This window comes from Coturnix japonica, chromosome 1 (genome assembly GCF_001577835.2).
Source record: "Coturnix japonica isolate 7356 chromosome 1, Coturnix japonica 2.1, whole genome shotgun sequence".
In the NCBI taxonomy this organism is placed as follows: Eukaryota; Metazoa; Chordata; class Aves; order Galliformes; family Phasianidae; genus Coturnix; species Coturnix japonica.
Genome location: NC_029516.1, coordinates 154016340 through 154035229, shown reverse-complemented (window position 1 = coordinate 154035229; position 18890 = coordinate 154016340). Strand labels below are relative to the sequence as shown.

At 39.4% G+C, this 18890-nt stretch overlaps 1 long non-coding RNA gene across 2 annotated transcripts in view; it reads left to right on the top strand.

The window, feature by feature from the left end:
• The window catches only part of LOC107308216, a 28967-nt gene extending 14994 nt beyond the window's left edge, over window positions 1–13973 (top strand). The window contains exons 2-5 of one of the 2 annotated variants that reach the window (XR_001552687.2): window positions 9027–9571; window positions 11056–11209; window positions 12513–12696; window positions 13773–13973. This is a non-coding gene — a long non-coding RNA (uncharacterized LOC107308216). Of the gene's footprint in view, window positions 1–9026; window positions 9579–11055; window positions 11210–12512; window positions 12697–13772 lie in introns of both variants that reach the window. The other variant, XR_001552688.2, reaches the window with a different exon arrangement.
• The last annotated feature ends 4917 nt before the right edge of the window (window positions 13974–18890 follow it).

The window sequence follows — 18890 nt, the reverse complement described above, 5'->3', positions numbered from 1 at the left end:
GGCCACCTGGACACACTGCTGGCTCACATTTAGCTGAGTATCAACCAGTTCTCCAGACCCTCTGTACAGATTGCCAGCCACAGTATCTTCCTTTTTAAAATTTTTCTTAATAGGCAGTAGCTGCAAGATAAACAGAAGGAAGTCACTTTTTATATAATGAACAAGTAGATCACAAAAGGCTTGAAATGACAGAAGGCTAAGTTAGACATAGTAAAAAAAAATAGTTCAACTAGCCTGTGGAGGATAAATCCTCAGATAGCTAATAAAATTCATAATCAAAATATGATATTTGGCTCAGGTACATCCTAAACCGTTGTTGATTAGCAGCTGGGAGGCTATGCCAGGGAAAAAAATCTCTCTCTGAATCAGACATATTTGTTACATGGTGCAATAATGCTCAAGCAGTTTGAATGTTAAGGCAGTTAATCATGACTTTATTGTATTTTTTATTCACTACAGCAATGTTACTTATTTGGACATGAGTCTTTTTAGCTCTTAGGATGTCTGAAATAATAAAGTTTACTGCCGCTTGTCTCCTCAGTTATAGAGGGGCCAAGATCAAACTTGTCCTTTAGACAAACCCTGGCTTCCTAATGTCATTTGTCACTGGTTTCAAGAGCTCATTGAAATACTTAGTGACTCAGGCCAGGGATAGCTAAAAGCTGTCCTAACTCTCTAGGTCAATGATGTACTTCTCTGCACAATGCAGCACTTATGAACTTTTCCTGGCAGTCTGAAGATTTGGAAAGAAGTCACTGGGGAACTAAGGATCATTACCAATCTCAGTATATTTTGTTCTTTCAAATGAGCATTTTCTAAGATAAACACGTCACCGTGTATTTTAAAGAATAAGCTAATACAACATGAAAATAAACAACCCCCTAAGAAAATTCAAACGTCAAACTAAGTAAAACCCAAAGTCAAATAGGACAAAACTGACCTGTTTCTGGCTCTGCTCTTTCCTGCTCCTGGAGAACTGATGAGAAAAATACAAAACACTGCACGGTTCTTTCTGTCCAAGTGAAATCAGCTCAGATTGTACTGCAATAATCACACAAGAGAGCAAGAATAAAAATGGATGGATGCCATGGTTTATGCCAAAACAAGTCATTGCATAATGTTCAATCAATTGATAACTATTTATTTGTTTTCCTTCTTTTCCTTCTAAGGAAGAATCAGCAGAGACATTTGGCAGTCCACTGTAGACCCAAAATGCTAATGTGGCAGTTCTCTAAGCCATTTAACTTCTGCTTATGGTCCGTTTTTATATTCTTACAATGTTGTTCGTGAATATATCTCTCAAGTTTCTATTTCACTTTTCCAAAATTTATTTTGCTCTTCTAATTTTGTTTGTAGAAGGAATGATATTATTGTTATCAGGCTAGAGCATCAACTAAAATAATCTGAAGATATATGCATGAACATGCTAAAAAAACAAACAAGCAAACAAACAAAAGCATAAATCTGCATCATTTCAGCTTCCTCTGAGGATGTATTTTTCTTAAATTTGCATCTCTCCAGCAATGAACCCTTGATATCTCTTGGAGGGAGAAATGGAGTCTGTAGAGGCTCAAGAAAAAGCCATACTTCTATTTTCCTTTTTGCATCATAATTTCTAGCTTAACCATTGGAACCTGAATTAATCCAGCCTGGCTAACTGTTGCACAGTTGTTTCCATTTCTGCTAGGAAAAAACAACAACTATAAAAAGACAACTCAAACCTAAGGCATGTATGTATTCAGTACACATTCAACATGCTTGATATAGTAATCACTGAACCATGCAATGCTGCTTTACAGCAGACATTCAGAAGGACAGTCACAGTTTTAGAAAAGTGATGGAAGTCAGAAGGCACCAAATCCAGACTATACAGATAGTTCAGCCAAGATTAGCAATGTCCTCCACGGTCACACAGTGTTCTTCCTGTTCCTCTCTGAGCATATGTGGAACTTCCCTGGTGCAAACTTCACAGTATTCCAATGTTGCCATCATCTTTTCCAACTCACTGAAGTCAATATTCAGCTATGCACACAGTTCCCTGTTCATAATCTGCTAATTCATGTTGATGAGGTGATCACGGCACTCTTCATTTCTTGGTGTGACAACTGTGCATGTCTGTCAGAACATGAACTGTCTTTCACTGTCCCTAGTGCTGAAATGCGCCACCCACTGCCTCACTGTGCTCACATCCACTGTTTGGTTTCCATAAACATTCAGCAAGCACTGATGGAATGCCAATGAATGACATTTTTTTTCTTCCTTGGAGGAATTCAGTGACAGTCATTTGCTTCATATTTGCTTCCACATCAGACACAATTTTGTTAGACTGCCCCTCTGCTTCCGTTTGCTGCACAGAAACAAAATGTAATGGGATACTGACCTCCACTGCCATACCAATATCTGCCTCTGATACTGTAGGCCAATGCAATAAAATAAAGGGGCATTAGTTTCAGAGCAGCCCTTATATACTTAAGTTGCTAGAGAATTACGTACTCCCAAACTATAGATCATTATCAGCAAGGACTGAACTGAAGGTTAGCGCCTGACTCAGACAGAAGTCTGCTACTAAATGTCTGTAACTTCACTGTGTATTCTGTCCCAGAATCTACCATGGTCCGTATTAGAGGAACAGGTTTAAATTTTACCTATCATAAATGCTATACTTTACATATCTTACAGCCCTTTAGCTGGGCATTGATACTTCATGGTTTTGACTGGAAGTGAGTTCAAGTGATCCTGGCTGCATTGGGGTGCTAAATGGGAAAGAATAAAGGTGTATGCTTGGCACATGCATGCACATAAATCACAGTAAACTGTGGGCTGAGAATTTTCTTGATAGGTTTGGGGCATGTTTGTAAGAGGAACCAAGAGTGAGCATTAGAAGTCTTTATATTAGGGGAGATAATCTACTTCACACTCTTCTGCAAAGCTTTTAGCTAGTTTTCAAAAGGAAAAAAATGATGACATTTCACCTCGCTCCATTTATGATATGTCTTTGAATGCCTTAGTTTAGGTATCTAGTAGAGTGTCAGAGACTCTGGATCATCCATAGCTTCTTGTTGTATTTGTCAGCCTTGTGTCTTCAGTACTATAAGTAATCAAAAATGACAGTAGATACCAGGTAACTAAATCAGTTTGGCTTGCTTTTTCCCTGCATCTCATTAATTTGGTTTGGTAACCTTGATCTTGGCCAGATCAGCTCTCCCCAGAGTCCTGGTCTTTCTCTCAGTCACATATCTTCAGCTTATGGGGGCGGCAAGGCTTCTGCCCAGGGAATTCAGGTTTCTTCTATGAGAATAACAAGGCATGTGGGAGGAAAAGGGGTGTAGGTGGGTGCATACCCATCTGGATGAGAAGACTGCATATGGACACGTGGGTTTGAGGACTGGGGTGAGTACCTGTCTGTAGGGACTGGGCCTGGTCTAGACTATGTCTAGACATGATCTAATGAGAAGTACTAGTTTTTGGCTAGTGAGAGACAGCTTGAAATCTACCTAGGTGTGGCAGGAAGGATGCTGAATCAATTGTTCTCATCCAGCTGTGTCCTCAGATACGGTAATTTTCACGGCTGAGCGGGTGACAAACAAAGGCAATAATAACACTATTTAATAGAGTAAATCTTCACTGTTTTTTAATGTAAGTCATTATGTGATTATGTTTTGCCAGTAACAAACAGCATGTTGTGCTCAGAAAAATCTGCTGGGCTGTTTGAAATGTGCAGAACAAGGGTTCAGCACCCTGCTGTCGAAAAAATGCAACTCTTCTCCAAACCATGTGAAAATTTCTGATACAAGGTAGCAGAGAAAATTGCCATGTAAATTCTTATCATTGACTTAAAAATTGTAGCTTTTACACTGAAGTACTAAAGTCTATGGTGACTCTTAAATGAGCAGCATTGTTGAATAAGTCTGGGTGGGATGTGGGAAAATTACTGGAAGGTAAATCTGCTGGGAATTTCTCTTTTAAAAATACATGCCTTTTTATTCGAACATCCAGGCAGAAAATCATTTGATCCTACTAAGAAATTTCTCCCCAGTGACCTTCAGTCCTGAAGACTGGCCCAGTTAATAAAAGGCTTGAGCCTTTCCTAGATGAAGAAAGCAACTCCCACTTTCATCTGCAGAAGGTGAGAGATGTGGCCACCAAATCTTTACTCCCACATGGAAGACAGGTTGGATTCGAAGTGGATGTAGGTATCAATTTCAGTGAATACAGAGCAGGGGAGCAGGATATTCCTCCAGAGTTCTTGAGATGTTGCTTCTTTCCACTGATGTTCCAGCATAATCAGGTGCTAATTTTAGGAGGTCTGAGTCATTTCCCAGAAGGTGCTACTGAACATTAAGGGAACTGCAAGTGTAAAATGGATGACAAATTTGTGTGCTGTGAATTACACTCAAGATTAATAAAGTCCCTTAAAGGAAAGTTTTCACAAAGCTCTCTTTAAGGAGCCTCATGCATGTTAGAAGTAGTTGACTTACACAGTTCTAACTAATAGAGAGGAATTGATTTAAACTCATTTTAAGCTAACCTGTCTTTCCTTTACCTGTTTCTTCTTGCTTTATTTGGCTGTCATTTGACACGGACTGTTTTCAGATCATTGCATATTTTACTAGACAGGACTTAAGTGGTAAAAAAAACCCCAACACAACAGGAAATATTTATTCTAATAATTTTTGGTCACAAAACCTTTTGTTGTTGTTGTTGTTGTTGTTGTTGTTGTAATGAAAATTCTTTGGATATATTCTCAAGTAGATCACTTGCTGTGTGACTCTTTCATAGCATTTGTAAATGATTTCCTCCCCAGAAGTTGCACAATGTCCACAGGCATTCTCATAGCAGCACTCACTTCACATCTGCACAGGGAAAACACATCCTCTCCAGGGGATTATTTCATTATACTTTCCCTTCTTGCATATATCTCTGCCCATTCCAGGAGTGCATTTTCATATGTGGATGTGAATCCCTCACCACCTTGTCGAGGCAGACAGCGGAGGTTTGGCTTTGGGAAAACCACAAGCTGTCTTAGTCACCAGCCCTTTGTGTAACCCACTTGTGCTGTAGGAACTTGTTTATGGACAGAACCAAAGTTTATTGGAGAAACCTGTCTCTCTCTCTGGGCTTCAGACTGCCATGAATATAGGGGGAAATGCTGCTCTTTGCTTCAGTTCATGACTACCCAGAGGCTTTGAAAAGACTGCTCACTAAAATTAGAATCATTAGAAGATCAGAACACTTGGAAGCCACTGAAATGGTTTAATTCTGTGTTTTTTTAATTTAATTTTGTTTTGTTTTGTTTTTTATAATTTTTTTTTTTTTTTTTTTTCTGGTGAGAGAGGGCTTTTGGCAGGATACAGAGTTTTTCTTTTTGAAACCTCATCTGTTCCCACAGCTTCTAATCCAAGAACCATGGAAAGCAAATGGAAAAAGTGACTATGGTTTTTGTCAGTCTTTACTCTGAGCTGGGAGTACATAAACAGTGTTAGGAGCTCAGTCCAAGATGAAATTTAGCATCAGGTGTTGGTCCAAGCATAGCCATGGAGCCCTGTGTCTTGTGGTGGCCATTCCACCTGAAGGTGTGAATAATAGCATACATCCCTGTGCTACATAACAACTGTGGGCAAGGAGTAAGGCATATTGCCTGTTTAGGGGTAGGGAGAGGGGACATCACTTGCAAAGAAGTGCGCTGAGGATGAACAGTGTGTAGCTGTAAGCTGTATATGGAGCAGGACTGTTGGCATCACAGATAGTACTCTATGGGGCTGAGATAGCCTCACAGCCATTGGGGTGGCTGGATTTCAAATACAAATTTTTATCCTCTCATATTTTTGCAAAAGCAGATAATTGAAGTAAATTCAAGATACTTTACACAGCCAACATTTCTAATTTCAGTATTTGCTTCCTGCAGTGGCTAAGGTTGGAAAGAGCTTTGCAAGACTGTAGAATAGTGAACATAGCAATCTGTTTACTTTGTCAATATGTAACCACAGATTATAATACTTTTGCTATTCCTCTCATTCCTAATCAAAATGCACTTAATTGCACTGTTGCTGATACAGCTTTTTGTTGTTTTGGTTAATGAATAACTTGTTCTCACAATTTCTGATCTGAATGATTATGCTCTGAAAGCATTTTGAGATAACCAATCTAACAACCCAGTCTAAACACCGGAGCATGTTACTCAGTGCATTGTGCATTTGTTTGATGAGACTGAGTGTGCTTCTCTCCCTTGCGCTGCATTTGTTGGCAGTAGACGAGTCAGCACAAGATGGTGCTAAGCAGAACACTGTTAATTGTTTTCACGGAATCATAGAATGGCTTTGGCTGGAAGGGTCCCCAAGGATCATCAAGTTCCAGTACCCTCCAGATCTGGTTATAGACCAAGTTGTCTAGGGCCCCATCCAACCTGGTCTTGAACATCGCCAAGGATTGAGCATCCACAGCCTTTCTAGACAGCCTGTTCCAGCACCTCACCACTCTCTGTTTTCTTGCATACAGCCCTGAAAAGAGCTTTTGGAAAAGGCAGTTAGCAGATAATCTCTACCACAGTTAAATTAAAATATATATACGTATATAATTCATTTATTTCTTTCTGTCTGTTATGGTTGGGAAAATTGCCCCATTACACCTCTCCACTACGACTGAAGTTTGGTCAGCTCTTGGCCTCTTTGCTTTGGGTTGGAATAGAAGTGTGTTTTCTTGTCATTAAATCACCTCTCCAGCAAGAACGTTCCTGAGACATCCACAGGCAGGGATGGACCACAACTCCATAAAACATGTTTGTTCTTTTTTTCTGAGGTAAGGTGAAATTGGTCTCCCTGAAAAAAAACCAGACAACCAACCAATCAGACCATGTCTTTGCTAATCTACATAACGTAGACCAGCAGGAGTTAACTAGCCAGGGAACTGAACTTGCTGACTCGATGTCATTCTAGGAATCTCTTATCACAGGAGACTTTGACTGTGTATTTGCACCTCCAAGAACTTCTTTGGCATCTTCTGCTCTTTAAAAACATGATTTCATGGAAATACAAGGTCTCTGGGAAAGCTTGGAACAATATTTCCTCTTGCAAAAAAGTTGAAGGTTGAAATGGGTCTTATTTCCTTTTCTCATCATGTAAGTCTGAGGTTCAGCAGGAGCTTTCTAGGATACCCAGAGGAAGCAGTTATTATCCTACACTGGTACTTGAGCTGTCTTTTCATGTTTGCCAAATGTACATTTTAATGGGCCTTTCTGCTTACCACAGTACTGATATATAGCACTGGGTGCAAGGTCTTTTGCAGGGTGACCTTATGCGTCTGTTTCTCTGTGTCATATCAAACAATGAATAGCCAAATTTATACATTAATATATGAGGGCTGCTCTGAACGTAATGCCTCTCATTTTATTATGTTGGCCCACAGTGTCAGAGGCAGATGGTATGGCTGTAGAGACTGAACCTTCCCAACAATATTCCATTACATTTTGTTGCTGTGTGACAGAAGGCAACAGAGGGACAGTCTGACAGAATGGAGTCTCACATGGAAGCGTGTCTCAAGCTAAAGGGTGGAACTGAACTCCTCCGTTCAGAAAAAAATGGCCCCCATTGACGTTCACTGCCACTTGCTGAATGTGTATGGAGTGGATGTGAGCTCTGAGGGTGGTGGGTGGAGCATTTCAGCAGCAGCAACCGAGACAGTAGGTCACCTTCACTGGTGCTGATTTTTATAAGCATGGCATGCAGGCTCTTGTTCACTGCTGGTGAAATGCATACCTAATGGTTGCGACCATGCTGATAAATAGTGCTTTGCAGCTGAGAATTTGCTCTATTAGGTAGTGTTGTTCTCTTTTTATTTATTGCATTTTCCACAGAAAAAAAAACAGAAGGCACTACTTTTGGAGCAACCTACATATATTTATCCACCAGTCTTTTCGGTATTGCAGGTTTTGAAATGTAAGCTGAGAGTCTTTCTAGTTGCTATTGTCTAATTTTCCATCAGTGACATGAAATCTCTGCAAGACATTTGTAATTGCAGTAACACATTTTCTGCTGGCATTTAAGAGCAGTTCAGGAGTTGTTCTTTCTGCACTCCAGTGACACTCACTTTCACTACAAAAAATTTATTTGATGATGAATTGATACACTTTCTCTTGACTCTTTACCAGGTTTACTGATGATGTTGATGTAAGTTAACCTGCTGACTCATGTTCTGGAGCTAATTATTAGTAGGCTTTTTCATCCGGAGACAAGTCTGGGCAACCCATCAGGATCTAAATTTATAGAGAATAGTTTCTTCATAATGCAGCATTACAGAGTTTCTGAATTGGTACTGAAAGCAATTAAAAACTGGAAAAGAGTAGCACAAACTTCACAGCATTAGTGGCTTTTATAGCTAAGGATCCTTCAGTTATCAGGGGAGGTTCAATAGGGAAAGCAGCAGACAATGCGACATGCAAAGGTGAGAGGCTTTGGCATAACTACATCACACCAAGCGACTTGAGTGCTGAAAGTGGAGAAAGTGGAGCCGTTTTCCTCATTTTTAACAACACTGCCTTCAGTGGATGTTATAAATCATTTGGCCATTAAACTCATTTTCCTTTGGCCTTCTGGTGTTGTCCCTCCTGCAGGCTGGAACATTGCTGTGAAGCACAGTGTATTTCTGGGAAAGTTGTGCTGGCATTTTCAGCTTGAGCTCCTCAGGAGGATAGAGCCCATGCATGTACAGAGAGGCCTAATGCTTCCCTTGCTGGAAAATTGTTTGTACTCTCCGTGATCTCAGGAGCTTAAGTTAGTAATGACTGCATCTTTCAGGCTTCCAGGCTCTTATTCCTTTAGGAAATAGAAACTGAGAGCTTTGATTTTTTATTTTTTTATTTTTTTATTTTTATTTTAATTTTTAATTTTTTTTTGCTTATTGAAAATACTCTTTTACCTATTGTTCGTTCAATTTAATTTTTCACAAAATGAAAGATAAATATATGTGTATACATACATATATATAGGAAATCAGAGATCCTAACATTATAGAAATTGTTTTCTATCCAACAGCATGATGTGGAACAACTGAAAAAAAGCAGCTCTCCAAGGCAACATTGACCTTCAAGAGGTGATACAGTAAGCACCATATGACTAAATTTTAAACATAAACCCGGCCCATGGTGTCTGATTCAAATCCCAGTTCACAGACTTTGGTAAGGAGATGGATCATTAGCACAGAAGCTTACTTTTCCATAACTGCTAGTTTGCAAATAGGCTTTGCTTTGGACCCATTTCCTTAGCACAGACGTGGCCCTGTGTGTATGATTCTGGCATACTGCTGCTCTGCAGCGTACTTCGGTTTCCATCAGATCTTGGGAAGCTCTTCTGAACACCTGTGAAGTTCAGACCTGTCTACACCAAGCAGGACTGCAGACACCACTCTGCTGGGTCCTTCCCTCCAAGTCCTTGGGTGAGAAAGAGGCTGAGATCCCGCAGACTGATTTTATCACATCTGCTGTAGCTCTGCACTATGGACACCTCACTGGAGCCTGGTCAGCTGATGGACTGAGAAACCACGAGGCACAATGTCTTCAGGAGCCACAAGGAATGGCATGGTACGGAGTAAGTCAAAGTATGTTATTTTTCTGGGAGACCTCTGGAAAATACCTGTGAGCACCAGAGATAATAGCAGGAACACTTTATTTATCTGTGAGATAAGGAGGGCTGCTTGTTAGTTCAGTATCCAGTTCTCGGCAGAGCCAGCATCCAAGAAAGACATATGCACGGTCAGGCTGATAGTTATGGGGAAAGTGTGAATTTCAGAACTGTTGACTTGGAGAGATCTTTGGTTTTGTTTTTATTCTGTTTGCTTTTATGTTTTGTCATCTTGATGATTTTAGCTAAGAGAAGGTACATTCATTTTTTAATATAAGAAAAGCTGTTACAGGTTTTGAACATCAGAGAGGCTTTTGAGATTACTGGAAAGCTGTCATTCCTGTGAAGCACCTATTGGCCATGTCTCACATGCTTAGATTGGCTTAGGTTAGCCAAGCTCACATACTTGTCTCTGTACCCTTGGGCTCTCACTGTGTGTATGACTGTGTGTTAACGTGACCAGGAGAGCTCACATGAGCTGACACAAAACTACCCACTCTGTTTAAAAAGATGCACTGGCACAGGCTGCTCAGAGAAGCTGTGAATGCCCCTGGAGGTGTTCAAGGCCTGGTTGGATGGGATCCTGGACAGCCTGAGATGCTGGGTAGTAGAACTGTCCATGGCAGGGGACTGGCACTTGACAAACTTAGGGTCCCTTCCAACCTAAACCATTCTTAGATTATGTGATGATTATGTGATTCTGTAATCTTCACAGGAGCTCTCTACAGTCAGCAGCGCATCCAATTTATACGCAGGAGCCCACTCAATGTTCTTGCACTCAACAAAACTTTTCTTCTTTGACTCTTGTCGTGGAAGTGCCTTCTATAGAATGAGTGGCTTTTCATAATGGGAGAAAATCCATGGAGAAGTTTTGCAGGACCTGACTAAAACTGCAGATTAAGACTTATCAGCAGTGTTATCAGAAACTGAATATCTTCTTGAGTTAAGGACACAAATCTAACAGAATAGACTGAGGTAATACAGTGTACAATACAGATGCACTGTCTAGTAGTCTAAATGCCATGAAAAACTTGGAAAGTCTAACATTTTATGTCATATTTTTAACTTGTGTGATTAATTTATTTTATGCTTAATATTCTTCAGGGAAACCACTCTGATTTAGACCAGTGGAAGGTGTGATCCACCATGTATTATAAAAAGCAGGAATAAATTTAAAGGAATCTGGCATAAGCTTTCAAGTAATCTTGGAGGTTTGAGTATTGCCCATCCATGGTACATATACACCTATTGTGTGATGTTACCACACAAACTCAAAAACTCTTTGAAGGTTTATTATAATTGTTACTGATTTTAATGGACCAGTACATCCATGCCGCCTGAGTAGTGAAGAATCTTAGACTGTGATTAAACTGTTTATTGTTTGTGTCTTTCTTCTGCTGAACCTAAAGGTGATCAGCTTTTTTTTCTTTATTTCTTCTTATAGTTCCTCCTAAGCATTTGAACTGCATTCTGTCTGTACAACTTTAGCTGCCTGAAAGAGTGCCCGTTCAGTTGCCTGATGCCAGAGCACTGTGAAAAAGGAATAAAGAAAGGCACAGCAATACTGTCAAAATTCAGAACTCTTCTGCAGCAGCAGAGTGAGTGTGAAATTATTTCATTGAGTTTAAGCTAAAGCCTTGGCAGGACTATAGAATAGGATTAGAATGGCAGATTGGAAATACAGTGCGTTTCTACTTCATGCTTCACTAATGGAAAGTATGAAGTAAGTGATCCTGTCAATTATTCTGCAAAGAAAATAGCAAATATTTATTTTTTGATGAAAAATTATTTGAACTTTTTTTTCAAATTATTCAATTTCAAATTATTTTCAAAAGTGGATTTCAGGCCATTCTACTGCTTACATTATATCTTCATGAAATGTATTGCTTATTATTTCTTCCGTCAGTATTGAACTAAATAGAATTCACAATACTTGCTCCAGTACTATGAAAATACACACAAGTTACTATGTGTAGTGGACTATTTTTCTTCCATCCCCCAGCAGAATTCTCTGTCTATGCCTCAGGAGTGCTACCTGTTTCTCTGTTACTCCTCTGTCTTTCCAAAATCAGCATCTATTCCACACCTTTATTTGTAAATCTACTTTATTTGTTGTTAGTGTTTAAAAATATCTAATACTTCTGGTAGCAGTAAAAGGATAAAATAATTTTTGTTCCACTCTATGAAATGAAAGATAATTTATGATTTAACTTTCTGGCTGCCTTCTGTAGATGCCATTGGATAACTTTGTTAAAGCTGAGTGTGGTAGATGTTGGTGTAGAGCCATGGAGCCTCAGAACACAGAAAAATGGAAGAGCTGTAATTCCTGGAGTTCTTGGACAAAAAGAAAAAGAGTTAAGAGAAAGCTACAATAACCACTTTAACAACCTGATAAGCCAAATATGAAATTAATATGTGAACTGGCCTAACAATGGGAAGTAGAGCTTAATATCTGGTGACACACAGTTGTGATTATGCCTGTGTAAGTGGACACAGATGAATGATTATGGGTGTTCTCTTGGAACAGCTTGAAAGGCCACCCATCCTTTCCCTGTGCCAGGGAAAGAGCTCCTGTATTTTCCTTAGTCTCACAATTTTTCCTGTCAATTCAAAGCCAGTAATAGACGGATCTCATAATTACTGCTTTCACTGATAGTTTTGGGAATGTCCTGCACTTCTATTAGACTTCAGCTCTCGTCAGTACTGCTACTCTGTACTGCTAGTACTGCTAGCTCTGCCTACCACAGGTAGACATACAGTTCTGACACTTTATGGAAATGTGGAATTATTAAAAAGAACTCACAAACATCTCTGCAATTGAAGTCTGCTTTTTAGAGCTTCACCCCACTGAAATCAAAGCTGGAACTAGATTCAACTTTTCTCTATCTTCTTTCCACTTAGGGTAGCAAGAGCACACATAATTCCTCGAGATTTTAAGCAGAGGATTACATAGTTCACACTCACACTCATCTGTTGGAAGACCTTGCAGCTCTTACTGGGGGAATGTGTCCAAGTTTCTTATCAGTGCAAAGGAGAGTTGGAAGGAGATCAGGAAGAGAAGCATCTGTTTCTCTCCTCCTTTGGGGTAAGGCATGACTAGGAGCCTACTAACACTTCCAGACGTTTCATGTAGATGTATTACAGTTAAAGCACCATGCTACATTCTTTTTTGGAGTACAAAGACTGGCTGCAGAATAGGCTGGGACAAAGGATCCAGCTGAAGGAGGAAAGGGATTACTGAGAAGAAAGAGTTAACTTTATTCTGAGGACTTGGACACTTGTTATCCCAATTTATGTGTAATCTGATTGCTACTTTCAATATTGCCCAAATAATATTTAGAATTAAAGCCCATTATTTTCCTGCATTGTGGTGTCTATTTACCAGTCTTTCCCAAAAGACTGTTAAAATATAACTGAATTCAAGTTCACTTTAACATTGTATCTATTTTTCCTATTTTCTTGGATCCCAGAAGATTGATAGTACAAATATGGACAATTAACCAAAAAGTGAAAATAGAGGGAGAAATGTGAAATAGAAACCCCAAACAGCCTGGGACAAGTTCACACAGCAGTCAGTGGTGAAGCTTGGGTTACATGAGCATTCAGCTCTTTTGAGCCTCTGTACATTATTCTAATGGTTAGCCTATAGGTGTTCTCAAATTCTGACACTTAGATGCCAAGGTTTGAAATACAAAATAAAAGAATGACATAGACTGCTTATGTATGGGATTGTACTTTGAGTTTTTTCTTTTTAATCATTATTATTTATTATTATCATTTTCTTCTGAATCAGATTATTTATTTATTTATTTTAAGCTGTTTGTGGTTACAGCAGTAAATTATGAAAAACAAGTATGGATTTTGAAGTGCTTTTGTACACATGATATCCACTGGATTTATTGTGCTGGACCCTGTGCAATTTATGTAACCTTATGGGCTGGTTGCATAAGTCAGTTGTCCTTTGGAGAGTACAGAGTTTTCAAGAACAGTCTTATGAACTGATAAAAAATACGAGCCACATAAACAGATACTGATGCCATGTCCTGTGAATGATGTGTGACATAATGCACTTAAGTTACTGATTTTTAAATCCCCATTTGTTCAGGAAGGCAAAATAAAAGGAAATTTCATTTAGTCACAGTTTTTATTTTCTCTTTTCAGACTTTTTGTTTCGTGTGAGTCTGGCACAACACCACGTTTTGCAAATGGCCAGCTGGACTCAAAATGTGGACTATTTAAAGGCACAACCACACAACCTTGTGCACAAGCTTGTGTCTTCCTCTTTGTTATCCTTAAAATATATGTAACAACTAAATATATGTAGCAACAAAATATATGTAACAACTAAATAAATTAAAATGCTACTGCAGGTTCTCCAATGGTTTCATTGGAACATATTTACATGTATACAGGGTAGATCATAAATCTCAGATAACTGTCAGATGACGACAGGCCGTCGTATGAGTATAAAGGACATCCAGCAGATGATGTTCCTACTGCTGTCAGCAACTGTTTTTGAACATTTTGTTATTAAGGGAACGATCAGTTGATTCACCATGCTTAGTGGTTTATATACCCTCCAATTCTATAATCACAGAATGCTGAAGAGAGTTATCTTAACCATGAACACGTCAGCAAAGTGTGCAGCTGTGAAGAGCAGTAGCATCTAGAGCCAGTGCATGACCTGTATTGGCTCTCAGCTTCTCCTTTTAACGTCTTTTACATTTATGGCTATTCACTTCACAAACTCTAGGGTCCTTTGAAGCTGATTTGGCCAAGGTCTGAAACTGAAGGCAGAATGACATTCTTCATATTTCCTGATCAGAATTTCCATACAAGTTTCACTTCATGCTGCATTCAGATAATGCTGTGTTAATATTTATTTATTTATTTATTTTAATGAGAAGTATCCTAATTTTTCTTAAAAACAGTCCTGCTGTTCATCTCATACAGTGTACTGGTTTTCATTTATAATCAGCTGATGTTTTTTTAATGGTCATTTACTAGACATTTCTACTTTGCATTTTTACATGGTGAGAACATGTATGCTTTGGTTTGCGTGTTTCACAGACCAGTCATATTACTCTTGTGTCTTATGCACCACTTCAGATCCTGAGTTCCTGTTTCTCTAAAGTAATGGTTCCCTATCAACAGAATGTGGGCAACAAGCCCGGCATTACTTACTGTGCCTTTTTTTTCTCTGTAGATTTTGCTTTCATATAGCCTTAAAAAAATAAGAGGCACATGTCCTCTGAAAGCAGCACAAAGACTCAGTCATGTTTCTGTTTGCTCCTCACATAATTTACTTATACTTTACTATCTTCTCTAGAAGACTGGTATTTTAATTAACCAGATACAGTCTAAGGAATGAGTATATATCAAAGCATGTTCTGACTGCACAAAAGCACTGTTTTTGAACCTTCATGACTTATCACTCATGGAAAATTTTCCTATCAATAACAACATAAAAATGAAAATATCTAAACATTTACTACATCACTGGAAAATATATTTTGGTATTTTTTTAATCTTTTACAGTCTACGCTAAATAGTCGCTTACATATATTTACTTTCTACCATGAATATTTGAGAGTATAAGCCCTATGGGCAATTATGCTTGGCCATGATTTCTGGAGAAATCACCTTATTTGACTTTTTATCATTGTTTGACTTTCCACTTGACATTATGTGAGGCTACTGGGTTATTCCATTCTAGTTTGTGTTCTGTTGGGAGCTTCCTTACCTTGTTGAGATGTCAAGCTCTTACTCACATATCTTTGTTCGATCCCTAGTACTTCCTCTGGACAACAACAAAAAGAAAACGTTTTTTAGCAGTTCAGGGATATTATTACACATGGTATTCATTGCAATTTGCTATTTGCTCCCTCCTATTGTTCCTATATTCCTCTATGAAGGCAAAATTGATACTTTAAGTCTAGGACTTTACTTCTGTTCCTTCTACATTCTCCTCCTCTATCTCTGCTTGATTTCATTTTTGTGCCTCACTGACTGACAGGTATATGTCTAGGTTAAAGGTGTAATTATATTGGTTCTTCCTGCTCATCTGATACTAGGAAAGGATTTCCATCCACTGCTTGGGCTTCTGCTGTCATCTTCTTTGCCCATGCTATTCTCATCCCAGTGGTACATGCAGATTCTTGCAAGATGTGCAATCTGTTGTGATCTGCCTGTTTTTGCAGAGGCTGAGCCATTCCTGGTTTGTGCTATTTGCCACAGCATCTAAAATTGCTGAGTTGTTTTTTTTTTTCACTCTCAATTTGAGCTCTGTGTATTTTCTGTCTCAAATTACTTTCCTTTTGCTTTGCTGGTTTATTTGTTATGTGTCCAATAGCCAAAGATAAAACATAAAACATAAAACACCCTTCAAAAGCTTTCTAGAAGGGATAGGCAAGTCCCTGGTGACTGGAAAAAGGGAATGATCACTCCCATTTTCAAGAAAGGGAGAAAGGGTGACGAAGGGAACTACAGGCTGGGAAGCCTCATCTATGTATCTGGGAACAGCATGGAACAGATCTTCCTGGTAGCTGTGTTAAGGTACATGCAAGACAAGGAGATGATCCAAGACAGCCAGCATGGCTTCATGAAGAGTAGATCATGCCAGACCAATCTGGTGGCCTTCTCAGATGTAATGACAGTATTGGTGGGCCAAGGAAAGGCAACTGATGTCAGCTACCTTTACGCTGACAAAGTGCCTCACATTCCTACCTCTAAATTGGAGAGATACTGATTGAAAAATGGACTATTTGGTGAATAAAGAATTATTTGGATCACTGTGACCGGAGGGTTGTGTTCAGAGGATCTATGTGCAGGTGGAGAACAGTTATAAGTGGTGTACTTCAGAGGTCCATCTTGGTACTGGTACTTTTCAATGTCTTTGTTAATGACCTAGAGAATAGGATTGATTGTACCCTCAGCAAATTTACTGATGATGCTGAGTGGTGCAGCTGACACAATAGAAAGGAGGGAAGTTATCTGGAGACACATTGGCATGCTTGAAAAGTGAGCATAAGAGAATCTATCAGGTTTAACAAGGCCAAGTGCAAGGTGATACACCTGGGTTGGGGCAATCCCATATATGCATACAGACTGGGAGAAGAACTCACTGAGAACAGTCCTGATGGATGAAAAGCTGAACATCAACCAGCAGTGTGCTCTTACAGCCCTGAAGACAAACAGCATCCTGGGCTGCCTCAAAAGAGTGGCGGCCAGCAAGGACAGAGGTGGTTGTCCCCTCTACTCTGCCCTTGTGAGGCCCCATCTGGACTATTGTGTCCAGGCCTGGAGCTTCTAGTACAGAAAGAATATAGATCTGTTGGAGTGAGTCCAGAGGAAGGCCATAAAGATGATCAGAGGGCTGAACCACTTATGGAGAATGCTGAGCTGGACATGTTCAGCTTGGAGAAGACATAGGGGAAACCTCATTGTGACCTTTCAGTACCTGAAGGGAGCTTACAAGCAGGAGGGGGACCAACCATTTATACGTTCTAATAGTTATAGTACAAGGGGAGATTTTTTTTTAAGTAAAAGAGATTTATGTTAGATATTAGGTGGAAATTCTTCAGAGGGTGGTGAGGGAATGGAACAGGTTGCCTGGGGGAGTTGTAGATGCCTCATCCTTGGAAGCATTGAAAGCCAGGTTGGATGGGGCCCTGGACATCCTGAGCTAGTGGGTGGCAGCACTGCCCACAGCAGGAGGTTGGAACTAGGTGATCTTAAAGGGCCCTTCTAACCTAAGCCATTCTTTATTTTATGATTCTATGATGTACAAAGGTAGATTGATAGACTCACTTAGCAGAGCACCTCTAATTTGCAGCCCAGTGTGTAGCTGCCTTGTTGTAGGTAGAACATTTCCTTTTCCTATTTTAACTTGTGTTAAACATCTTCGTTTATCTTAACACTTGGCAGGTGTCCAGGCTGGGCACAATTTGCACAAATTCATTTTAATTGCAACAATTATTATTTTTTAACTTTACATCTGGAGTCATAGTCCATTTCCAAATCCCTAAGTGCCATGGAATCTCCATTTTTTGTATGGTTTGTCGTATCTTTCTGGTGCTTAATTAATCATTTTTCACCATTTCATGTATTTGCTTGCAGTAGAATTTGGCAAGGCCTTATTCAACCATCTCTAGCAAATCTTGGCCCCTCTTGACCTCTGACATTTTCTGATCTGATGAATGAGTCAGAGGCTGCAGGTACTGGTTCAGGCACAAAGTTTTCCTGTGTGGCTGCCAGAGAATTTCTTCAAAAGAGAAACCAAGTACACTGTTCTTTAGGAGTTCTGTCTTGCTTTCTTTTCAGTCTTTATGTTCACATATAACAGTACAGAAGAGTGCCATATATCATGACAGTCGTGGTCACTTGCTGGTCTTCAGGCAGCAGATTATGATAAATTGGAGAACAACGTGCCTCTTAGGAATCAGTACTGCACTGTCTGTTGAACATTCTCCAGTAGATTTGGGGGATCTGTGCTCTAAAACAGTTTTATTGAAGACATAACCAGAAATAAAACTGCGATTATATGCTGTCGGATACATTGTGATGGAGATGAACTACTTGCAAAAATGGAGAAAAATCTTAACTCCTCTTTATTTAGGACATTGTTCACCATCAAAAGGGGAAGGCAAGAGACTCGAAGGAAAGTCTGTAGGTTTTGTAATAATCTTCCTGACCCTTCCCCTGGAGGCACTTATGAACTGCTAGGATGGGAAAAGGAAAGTATGTTATGCAAATAAAATATTATCCTAGTTCTTTTTTTCCCAGGAGGACTTCCTGCAGTTTTGGTATGCTGTATATAAACTCCAATAGCTCTTGAAATTGTCTGAGAGGCCATGGAAGTTTTATGGTTTAGGCTAATTAAGAGGTGTTCAGTAGTCAGGGATTATTTCCTCCTGCACCTGCCCTAACTTCTGGCATAATGCTGAAGTGTTCAGGAAGATGCATTACTGACATGCCATAACTTAATCCTGGACAGCTTGTGTGCTGGAACCATTAGGCTCTTTTTTCTCCTCTATATTCATAATTTACAAGTTAGTTGCATCTGAACTTCAGCAATTTTCCATGAATCTGCAGGTGACAAGCTCTGTTTCTGTATCTTGTTTGCTTTCTGTTGATTCATCAGTTTCATGCTTTGCAGTCAGAAATCTGCTGTCCTCTTGTCCCATTCGTATACCTATGGAGGCAGTGACTTGGTGAATTTACCCAGTAGTGTAATATTTCTTATGTAAAGCAATGAAGTTGTGTTTCTTTTGAAAACCT